The sequence below is a fragment of the Silene latifolia genome, chromosome 11 (genome assembly GCF_048544455.1).
Source record: "Silene latifolia isolate original U9 population chromosome 11, ASM4854445v1, whole genome shotgun sequence".
In the NCBI taxonomy this organism is placed as follows: Eukaryota; Viridiplantae; Streptophyta; class Magnoliopsida; order Caryophyllales; family Caryophyllaceae; genus Silene; species Silene latifolia.
Genome location: NC_133536.1, coordinates 176,281,890 through 176,301,122, shown reverse-complemented (window position 1 = coordinate 176,301,122; position 19,233 = coordinate 176,281,890). Strand labels below are relative to the sequence as shown.

Below are 19,233 nucleotides of genomic sequence, written 5' to 3'. Positions count from 1 at the left end.
AGGTGACATAATGCCTTCTCAATAGAGAAGGTACCTATATTACAAGGAACGGAAAAGCTACCCGGGTCCTCTAGCTTATGGGGTGCAGTGTGAGTCAAGTAAGAGCAAGTTTCCTCAGTTAGTGCAACAGTATGCACGGTTTCAAGTGACCTCTTTTTAGAAAGCAATTGCTTCATGAACTTCATATAAGCGGGCACTTGATTCACTAATTCAAGGAAAGGCACATGTACGTTAAGACTACGAACAACATTTTCAAATTACTGAAAGATACCCGTTCCTTTGTCGGCACTAGTCTCTCTGGATACGGGGCGTAAGAAGCAGCTTAGCCCTTTCCTCTAAATCACGCATGCCGGCATCTCTGGACTTAGGCCGAAAGTCCACCACCTTCTCTTTATTGAAGCTTGAACCCTCTTCAGATCGTCTCAAATGTGAGCCATTGACCGACATTGGGTCGAACTTCGGAATCGGGACGGACCCATCAGCACTCGGGTTTCGCCCCAATACTTTCGGAGTTTTCGTACCCCGAAATAAGTGGTCTCTCAAATTATTGGGCATTGGAGGACGAAATTTCTCAATATCAGCAGTGGCCTCAGTCGATCGACCACCTTGCTCAGTCGATCGACTGAGATCTACAGTTCCAGAAGCTCCTGTAACCCACACTTCAGTCGATCGACCGGGTATATCAGTCGATCGACTGATATACCTGGTAGACGCCTTTTTCTTTGTATTACTCGTTACAGCTTTATTCTGACTCGGTTTCGCCTCATCTTTTGCATTGGCATCCTCGACCATAACAGGCCCCTCCAGGGTAGACCCACTCCGATAAGTTATGGCATTTAGGGTCTCTTTCTGGTCAGTTTGAGTCGGTAAGTGTCCCGGAGCTCGAGTGGTACTCTTGCTAGCCAACTGAGCAATTTGGCTTTCTAAAAGTTCCATTCCAGCCTCTCTAGCTTGGGACTCCTTTTGCAACATATTCTTCAACTCAGCAAACTCGGAATTTTGAGATTGTTGCTGCTGCGGCACATAGGGAGGTTTTTGATATTGTTGTTGCTTATGATGAGGGGTACATAGGCTTGCTGCTGCTGCTGCTCCGGAGGTGGAGTTGGATTTAGGACATTCTGGCTACTCCACCTCAAGTTGGGATAAACATTAGGCTCATAGTAGGTGTTTGTCTGCCTATAGTGTTGAAAGGCAGCACAAGACTCGAAAGGACTGGGACAATTCTCTGAGACATGTCCCTTAGCTCCACACCTTCTGTAGACGAAAGGACCATCTAACACAGCATTTACTTGGTAAATACCTCCTTTTGAAGCTCCTCCCAGTTCATACTTGTCAAATCTCGCAGTGAGAGCTTCAACTGCAGCTACAGAAGGAGATTCAGCACTCCTCCTTTGATTCCCCCGGGAATTCCCATACTCAGCCTTGTGGGTGGCTAAGTCATCAATGATCTTCCACCCCTTAGTCTCTCCCATATTTTCAGCAAATCGGCCATTGGCTGCAGCATCCAAAATAGCCCTCTGATCGTCATACAGCCCGTTATAGAACTGATTGCAAAGACTCCATTTTTCTGTAACACCCCCATACTCCGAGTGCCTTACCAGGACCACTCAGGTATGGAGACATCACCATCTCGGTTGCCCGAGGTATGATAATCAAACAACAACGATAAGGAAACAACATTATTATTAATCGTTTAAATGAATGAATACAATCCTTGAAATCCAAACTGATAGTAAGATACATTATTCCAAACTGTCTACTCAAACTGAAATATAAATAAATGCTAAACTACAGCGGAAGACTCTATCGTCATGTCGTGGCCATCCCAGCTATCCCGTATCATCTCTATACCTGCTCAAAATCTGCTCACCATCCCCGAATGGATCACCGCAGGTTTACAAAACAACACCGGGGTCAGTACTAATCACACAATCCAAAACAGATAACAACAATAAGACAAAAGACAATTTGAACCGCCACACACACACACACATCCATCCAACCGTCTCAATCATCGATCGTCCTTTGGACCAGCCCGCCGGTGGGGGACCGCAGCCGTTCCCACCTAAGCCCCGCTCATCGTACGAGCGATAACCCTGTCCATTAATGTGCACATCCCCTTTCGTGGCGGGTTCCACGAAGGGCGAAACTAGGGCGTGAGATCACTCCCGCAAGTGACCCCACTCAGCCGAGAACGCATCTCGAGAACCATCAACAACCACAACCACAATCACAAACACAATTACAATCAATATATTAAACAGCTAATTACAGCACATCACCAATATCCCATTATGGGACTAATACTGAGTAGGAAATCCTACCTGGAAAGCACACACGCAGACGGTATCTACAGCTGTCTCAAAACGCCTCTTCTATGAACTCTCCTCCTAACATATAACACACGGATACTACTATTCAATCACTATTCTTAAAAACCCCCAATTACTAAATTAGGGTTTCACTAAACTTAACAAAACGTTATATAAATTACATTAAAAGCTTACCCTCGACGCAAGGAATCCAACGACACAAACTACGATGCAAACCGACCGTCTGAACTCCGGGAATTGTCAAGAACGCGATTAGGAAGAAGACAAGTTGCTTTCTCTCTTAAACAGATTTTAGGTTTTGTAAAAAGTGATTTAGAACAAAGACGAATTGGTTTAAATACCTTAATCGCGTAATTAACAAAACCCGAGAAAACTCCCCCGTAAAACCGGACACTCGATCGAGTACCCAAGGTACTCGATCGAGTACCCCTTACTCGATCGAGTGCCCCTGACTACTCGATCGAGTACCCATCAGTCAGAAACTATTTTATTCTGCGACATACCCTTACTCGACAGAGTAAGGGCTACTCGATAGAGTACCCCCAAGACCATAAATACGGAGTATTACAGTCTTCCCTCCTTAAAAGGAACTTCGTCCCCGAAGTTCAAACCGCTACCAAACAAAGGTACTCCCATAAGCTTCCCGACTCGAAGGTCAAAATAAACACAACGTAAAACATGCTACCTAACCCAACTTATCCCGACAACATACCGACACAACATATACAAGGGGTGTAAAAACTCTTAAAAACTCTCGCGATCATCTCCTACCCCCCTAAAAGAAACAAGGTTACGTCCCCGTAACCATACATACCTGATCAAAAAGGAAAGGGTAACGCTCTTTCATGATATCCTCCGCCTCCCATGTAGCTTCCTCAGTCTCATGGTTAGACCAAAGGATCTTAAGCAAAACTGTCTCACCACTCCTGGTCTTTCTAACTTTTCGGTCTAGGATCTGTTTAGGCACCTCAAGGTACGATAAAGACTCATCCAGCTCTAAGCTCTCTGCCTCCAACACATGTGACGGGTCACTCACATACTTCCGCGCACTGCGATACATGAAACACATTATGTACTCTCTCCAAAGCAGCCGGTAACGCCAAACGATAAGCCACTTCCCCAACTCGCTCTAAGATCTCATAAGGCCCTATAAACTTCTGACTTAGCTTGCCTTTCTTCCCAAATCTCATGACTCCGCGCACAGGAGACACTTTCAGAAGAACTTTGTCCCCAACTTGAAACTCTATGTCCCGACGATGTAGATCCGCATAACTCTTCGTCGATCCCGAGCCGCTCTCATCCGTTCCCGATCATCTTAACTGTTCCACCATCTCATGTACCATCTCTGGTCCTAAAACCACTTTGCCCTCGCACTGTCTGTCGTCCCAACAGATTGGACTCCTACATCTCCTCCCATACAAAGCCTCAAACGGTGCCATACCAATACTAGTGTGATAGTTGTTATTGTAAGAGAACTCTATCAAGTCTAACCTCTCCGCTCCCGCCTACCACCGAAATCCATCACACACGCTCTCAACATATCCTCCAAGGTCTTGATTGTTCTCTCGGTCGCCATCCATCTGTCGCAGGATGAAATGTCGTACTCATCTTCAAAGTCTGTTCCCAACGATTCTGCAACTCCTTCCAAAACCTTGATATAAACCTCGCATCTCTGTCGGACACTATGTCCTTAGGGACTCCATGTAACTTAAGCACGTTCTTTCGATAGGCCATAGCCAATTGTGCCTTAGTCCATGTATCTTTCATTGGAACAAAGTGAGCCGACTTGGTCAAGCGATCCACTATCACCCAAATCATATTGTTACCTTGTTGACTCCAAGGTAAACCCACAATGAAATCCATGGAAATGGATTCCCACTTCCACTCGGGCACCTCCAAAGACTGAACCTTACCTTGTGGTCTTCTCTGTTCCCCTTTAACTCTCGGGCATGTCAAACAACGGGACACAAACTCAGTCTCTTTCTTCATCCCAGGCCACCAAAACGTTTTCTTCAAATCCTTGTAAAGCTTGTCTCCACCGGATGAATGAATATGGTGTGCAACGCGCTTCTGTCATGATTGTCTTTTTCAACTCCTCGTCATTAGGAACACACCACCTACCATCAAACCTCAAACTACCATCAGTATGAATGGAAAACCGGGACACTGTCCCTTTCTCTACTCCGACTTTCCACTCCACTATCTTAGGATCCAAAGCCTGTTTACCTCGAATATCATCATAAAACTCCATGTGTCTTTGTCATATCACCCATAGCCTCTCCTTTTCGCAACATATGAATCCCAAAGCTCGCTACCTCATCCCTCGTCTCATCAAAGATAGAGCTATACACAAGGAATGTACACTCTTCCTACTCAAGGCATCAGCTACAACGTTGGCCTTTCCTTCATGGTAGATGATATCCATGTCGTAATCACCAATCAACTCCATCCACCTCCTCTGTCTCATGTTCAACTCCTTCTGCGTGAAGATGTACTTGAGACTCTTGTGATCAGAAAATACCTTAAAGATTGCTCCATAAAGGTAGTGTCTCCAAATCTTGAGAGCAAACACCACTGCACCCAACTCCAGGTCATGAGTAGGGTAATTCTCCTCGTAAGGCTTCAACTGCCTAGAAGCATAGGCGATCACTTTACCATTCTGCATCAACACACATCCCAACCCATTCTTCGAGGCATCTGTAAAAACCTCGAAATTCTCGCTCCCTTCAGGTAATGCTAGGACAGGAGCTGTGGTCAAACGCTCCTTTAATGTTTGAAACGCCTTCTCACAACTCTCATCCCAACGAAACCTGTTCTCTTTCCTCATCAACGCCGTCATCGGTCTAGCTATCTTGGAGAAATCTTTCACGAACCGCCTGTAGTATCCAGCTAAACCCAAGAAACTCCTCACCTCAGCAACATTCTTTGGTGCTTCCCACTTTGTCACTGCCTCAATCTTCGCCGGATCCACAGCTACCCCATCTTTAGAGATTACATGCCCCAGAAAAGCAACTTTCTCCAACCAAAACTCACACTTGGACAACTTAGCATACAACTCATGATCTCTCAACGTCTGCAACACGATCCTCAGATGCTCCTCATGCTCCTCCTTAGTCTTTGAGTAGACTAGGATATCATCGATAAACACCACCACGAATTGGTCCAAGAACTGTCTAAAGATCCTATTCATCAAATCCATAAACACTGCCGGCGCATTAGACAACCCAAACGGCATCACCACATACTCATAATGGCCATACCTCGACGTGAAGGCTGTCTTCGGTATGTCCACATCTCTAATCTTCACCTGATGGTACCCTGACCTCAAATCGATCTTAGAAAAGACCGTTGCACCACTCAACTGATCAAACAGGTCATCTATCCTTGGCAAAGGATACTTGTTCTTTATCGTCACACGGTTCAACTCCCTGTAATCTATGCACAGCCTCAAACTCCCATCTTTCTTCTTCACGAAAAGAACTGGTGCTCCCCAAGGCGATACACTCGGTCTAATGTATCCCTTCTCTATCAAATCATCCAACTGCTTCCTAAGCTCCTCCATCTCCTTAGGACCCATACGGTACGGTGCCTTAGAGATTGGCCCCGTCCCTGGCTTCAACTCAACGGTGAAATCTATCTCCCTCTTCGGTGGCAACCCCGGAATCTCCTCTCGGAAAGACATCTCGCATACTCTCCCACCACCGGTATCTCCTCCACCTAGGGCTCTCTATCCGGTCATCTCTCACATGGCACAAAATCAGAGGACATCCCTTCCTCAGATACGACTTCAAAGCGACAGCTGCAATCAACTTAACTTTGGGTTTGACTAGAAACCCACGGTAAGACACACTAACACCCTTAGGACCTCTTAGGGACACTTTCTTTTGATGACAGTCTATCTTAGCTTTATACTTTCCTAACCAATCCATCCCAACTATCATCTCAAAACCATTAAAAGGAAGCTCTAGCAAGTCTACAGGGAAATCGACTTGCCCAACTATCAAAGATACATCTCTAAACAACCTCCCACACGTTACGAGACTCACTGAAGGTATGAAAACTTGCTCCCTAACAAGACTCATATACCCTCAAACCCAATCGCTTACATGACTCGAAGACACAAACGACCGAGAAGCCCCGAATCAAACAAAACAAACGTAGGAACGCCATTAACAAGAAATGTACCGGTGATAACGTGCTCATCCTCCTCAGCTGCTTTCTTGTCCATCATGAACAGCTTGCCACTTGACTTCTGCCCACCTCCCTGGACAGTACTGGCTGATGCGGTCGGCTTAGCACCCGACCCTTGATTGTTGTTGTTGTTCATCGGCGTCTTCTGATAAGAATTACCGCCGTTGCGGTTGCCTCCACTCTGGTAGCTCTGACCTCCACGGTTTGGCCATGATCCCGCCGGTCTGTTGCTCGCAAAGCTCTGCGCAGGTCTCTGGAAAGATCCCGGTGCACTTGTGCACTCATGCCTCTTGTGGCCCACGCCACCACACCCAAAGCAAGTCACTCCCCAGCTGTTGCTCACACTCCCACGACCTCTCCCAAAGGAAGTTCCAGCACTAAACCCGGACCCAGAAGAAAACCCCTTAGATTGATTGTGGTTGCCTTTCTTGAAATTAGATTGGCCACCACCCTCGCTCTCAGACTTCCTCTTCTCCACCCGACCTCTCCTTAGCCATCTCCACTAGTCTCTCAGCTCTCCCAGCCCTCTCGTACGCTTCCTTCACATCAGTAAGGACTCCCACTGGTAACTTATCCATAATTGTCGTGGTTAGCCCTCTCTCAAACCTCAAAGCAAGATTCTCCTCACTCAAACCCATGTCCTCAGCATATCTGGATTTCTCATTGAACTGCCTGTAGTACTCAGCCACAGACATCTCAGCCGTCATCTTAAACTTGTCGAACTCTTCCCTCAACTTACTCCTCACGTGTTCTGGCACGAACTCCTTCCTCACATGACCCTACGAAACTCCTCCCAAGGTATAGCGGGTAACCCCTGGTTGGTATATATCTCCTTGGCACTCACTTTCACCGAGTCCCACCACTTGCCGGCGGCCTCCCTCAGATAAAATGCAGCCTGATCCACTCTCATCTCATCAGGACAGCGAACTAAGTCTAGTATGTTCTCCATCTCCCTCAGCCAACTATCAAGAAGGTTAGGCTCCTCAACCCCCTTGTACTCCTTCGGGTTAAACCTCGCGATATAGAGGCTGACTTTAGCATGGTCAACCTCCTTCTCCTTACTCTTATCCTTGTCTTCATTCACTCTCTTCAGGGTCTCCGTAAGAGCGTCTTGGTGTTCCAACATCTTAACGATGTCATCCGTAGTCATAAGCTCAGCTCTCGCGTACAAGGCATTTCTCTTGGGCGGCATCTTGAAGCTATAGAAGAAAGGGATAAACATAAACACGCGTACTAAACCTCAAAACACGAACACGCGTTGCCCAGCACCTACTCGATCGAGTATCCAAACCCACTCGATCGAGTAACGGGCTACTCGATCGAGTGCCACTATGTACTCGATCGAGTACCCAAACTCCAGAACTAAACAGACCTTCTGATCTCTAACCCACTCGATCGAGTAACGGGCTACTCGATCGAGTGACCCCCTACTCGATCGAGTACCCCTAGTTACTCGATCGAGTGCCCCAAAACTCGCTTCTGGACTCAAAATCGCCAAAAACCTACCCGATCGAGTCAGTCTCACTCGATCAAGTACCCCCAATACGTAAGAGCTACCCACATGTTATTCGTATACTAACATGCCAACTTTATAAAACCACATTATATTCTAACAAATAGGCTACGCATCTATTCTACTAATCAACAAAATCAACTCATCATGCTATTAAAGCCACATTATAAACATCCAACATGTTATCATCTCATTAACATGTTCCACATATCATTTTCTTTCACATGCTCAACCTCCTATTTCAACACCAAACAATCAACACACTTCATCACTTTGTTGCACAAGTTACTAAGCACATACATGACTCAAACACATTTTCCCCACGTGACCGGTTCAAGGTTGTAGGGCGACCCCCGCGACTTTAGGACGTCTCCCAAGCCTTTGCACTAGCTCCTACAACTTTTACCCCGGGTTCATTTTAATTGACTCCCTATGTTCATTAAGTTCATTGGTTACAGGTTTCAGGATCGTCGCTCTGATACCATTTGTAACACCCCCATACTCCGAGTGCCTTACCAGGACCACTCAGGTATGGAGACATCACCATCTCGGTTGCCCGAGGTATGATAATCAAACAACAACGATAAGGAAACAACATTATTATTAATCGTTTAAATGAATGAATACAATCCTTGAAATCCAAACTGATAGTAAGATACATTATTCCAAACTGTCTACTCAAACTGAAATATAAATAAATGCTAAACTACAGCGGAAGACTCTATCGTCATGTCGTGGCCATCCCAGCTATCCCGTATCATCTCTATACCTGCTCAAAATCTGCTCACCATCCCCGAATGGATCACCGCAGGTTTACAAAACAACACCGGGGTCAGTACTAATCACACAATCCAAAACAGATAACAACAATAAGACAAACAGACAGCTGAACTGCCACACACACACACACATCCATCCAACAATCTCTCAATCACCGATCGTCCCTTTGGACCACCCCGCGAGTGGGGGACCGCATGCCGTTCCCACCTAAGCCCCGCTCATCGTACGAGCGATAACCCCGTCCATTAATGTGCACATCCCCTTTCGTGGCGGGTTCCACGAAGGGCGAAACTAGGGCGTGAGATCACTCCCGCAAGTGACCCCACTCAGCCGAGAACGCATCTCGAGAACCATCAACAACCACAACCACAATCACAAACACAATTACAATCAATATATTAAACAGCTAATTACAGCACATCACCAATATCCCATTATGGGACTAATACTGAGTAGAAATCCTACCGGAAAGCACACACGCAGACGGTATCTACAAATTTGTCTCAAAACGCCTCTTCTATGAACTCTCCTCCTAACATATAACACACGGATACTACTATTCAATCACTATTCTTAAAAACCCCCAATTACTAAATTAGGGTTTCACTAAACTTAACAAAACGTTATATAAATTACATTAAAAGCTTACCCTCGACGCAAGGAATCCAACGACACAAACTACGATGCAAACCGACCGTCTGAACTCCGGGAATTGTCAAGAACGCGATTAGGAAGAAGACAAGTTGCTTTCTCTCTTAAACAGATTTTAGGTTTTGTAAAAAGTGATTTAGAACAAAGACGAATTGGTTTAAATACCTTAATCGCGTAATTAACAAAACCCGAGAAAACTCCCCCGTAAAACCGGACACTCGATCGAGTACCCAAGGTACTCGATCGAGTACCCCCCTACTCGATCGAGTGCCCCAGCTACTCGATCGAGTACCCATCAGGTCAGAAACTATTTTATTCTGCGACATACCCTTACTCGACAGAGTAAGGGCTACTCGATAGAGTACCCCCAAGACCATAAATACGGAGTATTACATTTTCAAACCCATGGTGCGGTATGATTCGCACCAGCTTCTTGAAACGAACCCATGCTTCATGAAAATTCTCATCCGGCCCTTGTTTAAAGCTCGTGATCTGATCTCTAATGGCATTAGTCTTCGAGGCAGGGAAGTACTATTTATAAAATGCCAGGGCTAAGGAGTTCCAGCCGGTGATCCCATAAGCGGCTCGGTCCAGATCTCTGTACCACTCCCTTGCAGCATCACGGAGTGAGAATATAAACATAGTCTCCTTTATCTGGTCCTGGGTTACACCGGTTGGCGGGGAATAGAGCAGCAGTAATCGATAAATATCTCCATATGCTTGGCTGGATCTTCATTTGCAGCTCCCAATCGGTTCCTCTCAACTAGGTTGATATAGGAAGGCTTTGGTTCAAATTTCCTATCAGCTCCAGGTAATTCGAATCCCTTGTAAAGATTTTCGGCTGTCGGCTCAGAATGACTTGCTATAGTTGCTTCTTCAGCCATGACTGGAATTTCCGGAGAAGTGACTGTCTCAGCTGAAGAAATAGAAGCAGGAGATGTGGGTGGATCTTCCTCGAACAGAGCATTCTCGTAGTAGCTTGACAGAGTACTCAGCTCTTCCTCTGTCGGTAATACCCTTTGTGATCGTCTCAACTCGCGCAAGGATTTCTCAATCTCAGGATTGAACGGTACTAGTTCACCACCTTGTGACCTGCGCATAAGAAGAAACTACAAAAAGAATATAAGAAAAGTTTAAGGAACAGGTGTCCCTTAAACTAAAAAAGACTAAATAAAAACAACTAAAAATTAGAACAATTGCCTCCCCGGCAACGGTGCCAAAATTTGATACCCGTCGTGAGGTGTCAAAAATAAATTTATAATCTCCAACTACAACTATAGCTAGCGGCAGTCGGGTCGAACCACAGAGAGGCAGATGTAATTCTTAGTTGTCTTAATTTCGGTCTAAGGTAACAATAAAGTGGGGGTTGAATTGATTGGATCTATACTAATAGCAATAAAAGACAATAAACTAAATAAACGGATAAAACAGATAAAAGAAGGGGTACTAGGATGGTCGGTTCACTATAGTTTCGGCGGCAGCAAACTACGTCGGTCTAAATCAAACACATGAGGCGGGAAACAAGAAGTCCTCTCGGTCCACTCTTAACAGATAATATCTTTCGATGTCGCTATAAATCCCTAATATCACTAATACTGACTCTCGTCCTGAAAAGTGATTTATAATCTAAACTTTACCTATCTTTCGATCTCAGCATAGTTTAGTCATTTTAATTGGTGATCTAACAATTGTCCCTATCTCTCGATCTAATGGGTCAGTCATATCCTAAATATTCAACTAGTCGTGTGCACGCGATTTGTTGAATAAAGAACTTAAAACAATTAAAACGAAAGTAAAACCTCACGAGGTCAGTCGATCGACCAAGTATGTCAGTCAATCGACTGACACGCGATTCAGTCCGCATTATTCTACGCCGCCTACACTATAATTCCCCTACATCCTAGCACAAGCAATTTAGCTACTCATACTAGAGGTGATGACAACAATGAAATTGACGTAATTTACTATCGAATTCATGATTAAGATGATTGAACAAATAGACAACATAAAACAACAAAATCGGCTTTGGGAAACTAGCTAACGATTTCTATACTATCAATGCGATAAAGATAAACAGAAGGAATACCGAAATTTGCAGAAGGATTGTAACGGAATGATTGAAAGCACAACGAAAATCCAATGCAAAATAAAATCCCAAACCCTAATTATTTGATAAACTAAACTGAATGTAAAACTAGGTAAATTTCTGAATGAAAATCTCTGGAAACTAGGTTACGTTATATAGCAAATATACGTAACACTTATTATTAAAACCTAACCACAATGGGCTTTAAGTTCCTCGATCTTTTAATTCTCGTCTGAAGCAGCGATGTGGTCGATCGACTAAGAAGGGCGGTCGATCGACTGACTAGCAGTGTACAGTAGCCTCTGGATCCAGTGATTTGGTCGATCGACTGAAGGTAGTGGTCGATCGACTGAAGGTAGTGGTCGATCGACTGCTCTAGCTGGTACTTGACTTCTATGATCTCGTGGATTTGTCTTTCGGGCCTTGAAATGCGCACCAAGCTCATTCCTTAAGTGAATACTCCACGTCAAAATGCAATGCAGGATACTCGGGGACGGATTTAGCTCAATTTCCGTTGAATTCTTCACATTTCTACAATAATGTACAAAAACACGAAAGTAGACGAAAATAGGGAGAATAATAGGTTAAACTACTAAAATGAGCTCTAAAATGCGTGTAAAATGAGGTATAAAACATCATATAAAAGACACGCATCACTTCTCCCTGCTCAATCTAAAAAGTGTAATTACTAGTTTAGCCTTTAGTTAACCCTAATGCATCCACCTAATTTCCACTATAAATACCCCATTAGTCTAATTAGAAGAGAATGTTCTTCTTATCAATTATTAGAGTAGTTAATATCAATCAAATCTCTCTGTAGTATTGTAATCAACAATTAATCAAGTTTTAATACAAGTTTTATTTCCTTAATCTCTCTTTGTTCATCCTTTATTTTGGGTAATTGAAGATTATTTGGGTTATTATTGGGAGATTGACAACCTCTCAATCAAGCATCAAGTACTTCTTTTATTCTTTGCTTTATTATTGGAATCATTAGTAGGTATAATTCTCTTAATCTTTTTTTAATTATTGTTAATTACTTTCATTTGTTCATCATGTTTCATTTTGTTGGTATGATTGACAACCTTGCTAGCATGATCAACATAATAATGAGTGAGTAGTGACCTAGCTAGGGTTAATGGGTAATTAGGGGAAACCAACATGGGGAATGATTCATGCTTAAATTAATATGCTTTCATGGTTTCTTTGCTTGCTTGTTTTGATCTCAACTCATGCACATGTTATGTTTGATGAAATGTGAGCCTATGAATCCTTGCATTTTTTACCCATCACCTATCTTTTCAATGAGACTTGTAAGACATAAACCAACTCGAGTCTCATTAGACCATGCATGTTGTTGAGTAGGAAAGACTAAGTCGACTTATAGGTGTTGTACAATCTAATCGATTCGGCTCCGGGACCCAAACTTTCCTAGGATTATAAGATATAACCCAACTCAATCCATCACAACAATAATTGCTTGCTTATAATTTGAGAACATGTTTGTATGATCAATTCCCATGATTCCCCTATGACCCCATGATACCCTAGTGCTTTTTATCAATTGTTTACAACCCTTTTATTTAATCTTGCTTATTTACTTTCATTGTTATTTAGTTAGTGACCTTCTACATCAATCCAAATTGTGACACCCCTAAGACACCACTAGTTTCAATAGAAATCTCATCTCAATTCCCATCCCTTGGGATTCGACCTTTACTTGCCTCTTTACTAATTGTAGAGTTGTTTGTGAAGCTATAAATTGTGTTTTGATTCGAACGTGACCCAATGACAACATCTATTCAATTGTGAACGCGAAACGGACCGATCAAAAATGGCGCCGTTGCCGGGGACGGTGTTATCTTGATTTAGATTTTCTTATATTGTTATTAGTTGTGTCTTTCTTTGCCTTGGGGAAGTAAAACTCCTCAAGGTTTGTTCTAATTGTTTTCAAGTTGTTTGATATTTTGCATGTCTAGAAGGTCACAAGGTGATTTGTTACCTTTTGATCGTGAAATTGAAAGAACCTTGACAAACAATAGGAGATTTGCTTGGAGGAATTTGAGAGGTATTAGTGAGGTTGTGGATATTAAACCAACTATTGAGTTCATCAACCCTTTTGCAAGAGAAGGTGAGGAGAACCCAACACAAAATCCCCCACAAAATCAACCCACAATGCCTAAGTTTTCATCACATTCCGTACCCACCGAGGAGAACCTACCCAATGGTACTCCCACACCACAACATTTGACCGGAAATTTTATTGCCAAATCCGCCTTTATCCAATTAGTCGAAAAGAGCCAATTTGGAGGGATGACTAGTGAAGACCCTCATTCTCATATGGAAACCTTTTGTGACTATTGTGATGCGATTTCTCAAACCGGTGTAACTCAAGACCAAATTCGATGGGTCTTATTTCCTTTTTCTCTAATCGGCACCGCGAAACAATGGTTGAAGGGCCTTGATAAGGCCACTCTCGGAATTGATTCTTGGAAGAAGTTGGCTCTAGCTTTCTACAAAAAGTTCTACCCACCGGAAAAGACTAACATGCTAAGAGCTCAAATTACGGGTTTTAAGCAAAGGGATGAAGAATCTTTGTATGAAGCTTGGGAGCGGTTCAAGGGAATTTGTCGCTCATGTCCTCACCATGGACTTAGCGAGTGGTTCTTGGTACAACAATTTTGGAACGGTCTATATGAAGATTCAAGGACCATTCTCAACATGGGATCAAATGGAATGTTCACCGAAGCTGATGACAATCAAACATGGAACAAGATTGAGGAAATGGCGGTCCATAACTCACAATATAGTAGGCCTCACAAGGCTACTAGAGGAGGAAGGCATGAAGTGGACTCTGTTACTCAATTGGGTGCTCAACTTAGTGCTCACATTGACACAATCAATTTGAAGTTTGAAAAAGCTATGGCTAGACTTGAAGAAGCCTCAAAATCACCAAAGCATCATGTTAATGCCATGACGGCATCCTCGTCAATCCCAAGTGGGATATGTGAGAATTGTGGAACTTTGGCACATGACCAAAGTGAATGTAGGGGAACAAATGAACAAATGAATGCTTTCCAAGCATACAAGAGTGGTACCCCTTATTCCAACTATTACAATGAAAACACCAAATTTCATCCAAATCTCTCATACAAAAGCCAAAATGTTCAAAACCCTCAAACAACATACACTCCACCTCCCATAAGAAACCAAAATCAAAGACCCTTTTACAACCAAAACCAAGGTTACCAAAATCAAAATCCATACAATCACCAAAATGACCAAGGTTTTGATGTCCAAAAAGCGGTCCTCCAAATGCAAAAGAATCAACAAGAATTTTTCACTCAAATGCAAAAAGATAGTCAAGCAAAGGAAACCACCATCAACAACATTCTAGCTCACACCAAGATGTTGGAAACCCAATTGACTCAACTAGCATCTTCAAACTCACAAAGACAAAAGGGGCAATTACCACCTCAAAGTAATCCCCCAAGACATGAAACGGTTAGTGTAATTCACTTGAGAAGTGGTACAAGGTATGAAGCACCGAAGAAGCAAGTTGAGGATGAAGTTGTGGAAGGTAGTGATAAGGAAGAAATTGTGCAAAACTCCAAAGATGGAGAATCATCAAAAGAAGAAATTTCAAAGAAAAATGAAGACAATGACAAAGAGAAGGAGTCCATTGTGATTAGACTTCCTTTTCCAAGTCGTCAAGCCAAGCCCAAATTTGATGACCAACTTGGAAAGTTTATGGAAATTGTGAAGAATTTGGAAGTCTCAATTCCTTTCACGGAATTAATCAATCACGTGCCGGCCTATGCGAAATACATGAAAGACATCCTCACAAAGAAGAAGTCGATCCGGAAGCTTTAGACTATCGTCTTCACTAAGGTGAGTAGTGCAATACTTCAAGGGAGTTCACCTCCAAAACTAAAGGATCCGGGAAGCTTCTCAATACCGTGTACCATTGGCGACACCACGATCAACAAAGCCTTATGTGATCTAGGGGCTAGTTTGAGTGTTATGCCGTACTCGGTGAGTAAAAGGTTGGGGATGGGAGAGCTTAAGTGCACCAATATCACACTCCAAATAGCCGATAGATCGACGAAGACACCATTAGGGATATGGGAAGATGTCCCCGTACGAATTGGGAAGTTTTTCATCCCGGTGGATTTTGTCATTGTTGATATGGAGGAAGATTCCAACATTCCAATCATTCTAGGAAGACCCTTCTTACACACCGCGGGTGCGGTGATTGATGTAAAACATGGTGAGCTCACTCTAGAAGTGGGAGATGAGAGTATAACTTTTAATCTTGACAAGACTATGAGAGCTCCCCATTTACATGAACCGTGTTTTATGATCGATCATTATAGTCGGAAGGATGAAAAGAAGAAGTCGGAACTCCAATGGAAGAAGAAAATTGAAGATGCTCCATTCAAAGAGCAAGTGAATTGTGACAAAGAGTGCTTGCAAAGCTCACCAAAGTCAAGCAATGAAGAAGACGGCCTTATTGGCCAAGAAAAGGAAATGGGAAGGTTGTCTCCATCAAATCAAGAGATTTTCAATGATCAACTTAATGAAGTATGTGGTCTTTGGGACGACGAATTTGAAGGGATTTTTTATCCCTACATTGTTAATGCCATCGATCAAGACCGACAAAAAGGGCCAAGGTCTATTGAAGACCTCTATCATGATAATGAACAAGCATTTGATTACTTTTTCAAGGTGTTGAGCAACATCAACAACACCTTGAACATGCCCCCTTGACATCCCATCAAGAATGAGAGTTTGGTGGAGTCCTCCCTAAACCATCAATTGTAAATATTTCTAACTCCCTAACTTGCATTTCAATTCTTATATTGCATTTTTTGTCATTCTTGGATTTTTATACTTTGATCAAGAAAATTAACATGTTTGAGAGAAGTGAGGGAGGGACTAATAATTTCAATTGTGTAGTGCTTTAGCTTAGTGTGGGGATGGCAATTGCCTAGGCTATCCATGCCTTCGTAGTGCCCCCACAATGGAGAACACGAGATATGAAGAAGAATGGAAAAATGGCAAGGGATTGGCAAAGTACACGGATGGAACTGAATCCGGGTACAAAGGGGTCGAATCCGAGAGGATTCAGGAGAATCCGCCCGTCTTCAGGAAATCCGGGCATATTGGGTAGAAGACGCCCGTCCAACATGAGCTGAATTTTTGAAATTTCTGACTGTCAACGAATCCGGGCGTCCTGCATTCGAATCCGCCCATCTTTAAAAATCCGCCCGTCCTGAAAGGAAGACGCCCGTCTTCTTGGCTGAAGAAAACAAGAAAAATCCCTGTAAAGGAATCCGCCCGTCTTCTGTAGAAAACGCCCGTCCCGTGTTTGCAAATCCGAGCGTCTTCACTGAAAGACGCCCGTCTTTAGGCGAGTTTTTCCCAACCCAGAAAAGGCCAAATACGGGCGTCCCGAGCAGAAAACGCCCGTCTTCCCCTGCATTTCAAATTTTTCGGGTTTTATAAACCCCCTCCCACATTCATTTCTTCATTCCTTCATTCATAACACTACTCATAACCCTCAAAGCCCTCATCCTCTCCATTACAAAAACAAGATTCCTCAACAACATTCACCAAAATCAAATCAAAACATCCTTTTAACAACAAATCAATCACTCCTCTTTCAACCAAAATCAAAACCAAGCACAAAATCTTCAACCTTTGAGTCGATTTTTGAATTCATAAAGGCAAAGCCTTTCATCTTTAAATCGATTTGGGTGCACTAGAAATTGAAGATTTTTCACTCTTTTCTTGGTTTATTCATCAATGGCAAGGACTAAGAGAGCAACAAAAGCAACAAAGGCAAAGGCACTAAAGGCAAAGGCACTCTCATCAAGACAAAAGAGTATTCAAGCAAAGAAAGCATTGGCTATGGTGGTAGCTAACCCAAACTTGGAAGTGCAACAACAACAATCTCCCATGGAAGCAACAACATCCTCTACTCCGGAAATTGCTCAACTTTCGAACTATCCGGAGGTAATTTTCATTTCCAAATCCCACAGGGACACTTTTGCCAAGTTTGCTAGGAAATCATTTCTATCCACCAAGTTTATTTGTGAAGATACCTTAGAAAAGTTGGGTTTCTTTGAGCAAACTAGAGCCTTCTTTAAAGCCATGGGGTTGGAGAAATTGTTTGAATCAAAAGAATTGACATACCCCTCCCTTACCTTAGAATTTTTGTGTTCTTTGAAAGTTAACAAGGTTGAGACCATGGAGACCATTGAGTTTCGTCTAGCTAATGTTAGTAGGCGCATCTCCTTTGAGGAAATGGGTAAAGCTTTGGGTCTTAGTGATTCACCGAGTTATTTTAAGAATGTTGGCAAGTATGACCCCGACCCTCTTTGGGAGGCGATTTCCGGAAGGAAATTTGAAGACTTTCATGCTAGTCGCGCTCTATTAGTCTACCATCCGGGAATTAGAGTGTGGCACAAGGTCGTAGGGAACACCATCATTGCAAGAAAAGACACCAACCATTTCACCAAACTCGATTTTGTTCTTCTTGAGTCGGCTTTGAACGTTGGAAGGGAATTCACCAAGCCTTTTAACTCTCTAAGGCTCTTGGTGGATAGATGGTTAAATATTGATTGTGGGAAGAAAGGCACCACCGTATTGTGAATGGAGGCCTAGTCACTATCCTAGCTAAATACTTTGATCCAAACTTCAACAAAAATAACAAGTATGAGGCGAAAGAGGGTGGTCATCTCATTGATATTAATACAATGATATACAAGTACAAGTGGGTTACCCATAACCCTCTTGACACCAAGTATGGATGGCTCACTAGTGAGGCTAGATCTTTCACTTTGCCTTCAAAGATTTGTCGATTGAGTGTCCACCGGACCAACTATCTACTTCCCCTTTCAAAAGAGGCCGAGTACATTATCCGACGACAAAAGGGTGAAATTGAAATGCCCTCCTCTTCCATTGTCACACCACCCTACCCTTTCGAGTACCAAGAGTTCAAGCCGGAAGGCGTTGAAGCAAGAAATGATTATTTGACTCTTCTCATGCAAGAGATGCACAAGCAAGCTTTCGAGGATCGGAAAAATGCTTACTTAGCCCAATATCCACCCCTCTTACATTTAGCTAGGCAAGGACTACTTGACCCATCATGTCCTTTGCCTAGTTGGGCGGATAGGGAAGTCTTCTTTCCGAGTGCATCTAGGGTTGTTCCGGGTGATAATGAGGTTGTCGGTAATGAAGAGGTTGATGATAACATTGATGAAGAGGCTAGTGAAGAAAGAGAAGAGGATGATGAGCAAGGTGAAGAATAAAGTGAAGAAGAAAGTGGTGATAAGACCATTTCTTGTGAGGAAGGTGATGGTAATGATGATATGATGGAAGATTAGCAAGCTTTAGAGGCTCCTACCCTCTTGAGGTTTATCTATTTCTCTCTTTGTTCTATTTATTAATCTTGATCATTGTTGGAGTAGTCCTAGCACCATTGAGGACTCACACCTCGGCCCCATTGAGGTGTTCTCATTTTATTGTTCCCACCTTTCAAAATCCAAAATGACAAAATTAGTTTCATGCATTGCATAGTGTGTGCATGAACTACACCCAACCTTAGGACATTAGCAATAATGTCTAGATCGGTTTGGGGAAGTCAATGCATACACAACGGGAGGTAATCTAAA

General features: G+C 43.1%; 2 non-coding genes across 2 annotated transcripts; one reads left to right on the top strand and one right to left on the bottom strand.

The window, feature by feature from the left end:
• Positions 1-9,868: 9,868 nt before the first annotated feature.
• On the top strand, positions 9,869-9,975 carry LOC141616058 (small nucleolar RNA R71). The gene has a single exon (XR_012530436.1). It is a non-coding gene; the product is annotated as a small nucleolar RNA R71 (small nucleolar RNA).
• Positions 9,976-14,101: 4,126 nt separating this feature from the next.
• LOC141616346 (small nucleolar RNA R71) lies at positions 14,102-14,208 on the bottom strand. The gene has a single exon (XR_012530699.1). It is a non-coding gene; the product is annotated as a small nucleolar RNA R71 (small nucleolar RNA).
• Between the last annotated feature and the right edge of the window lie 5,025 nt (positions 14,209-19,233).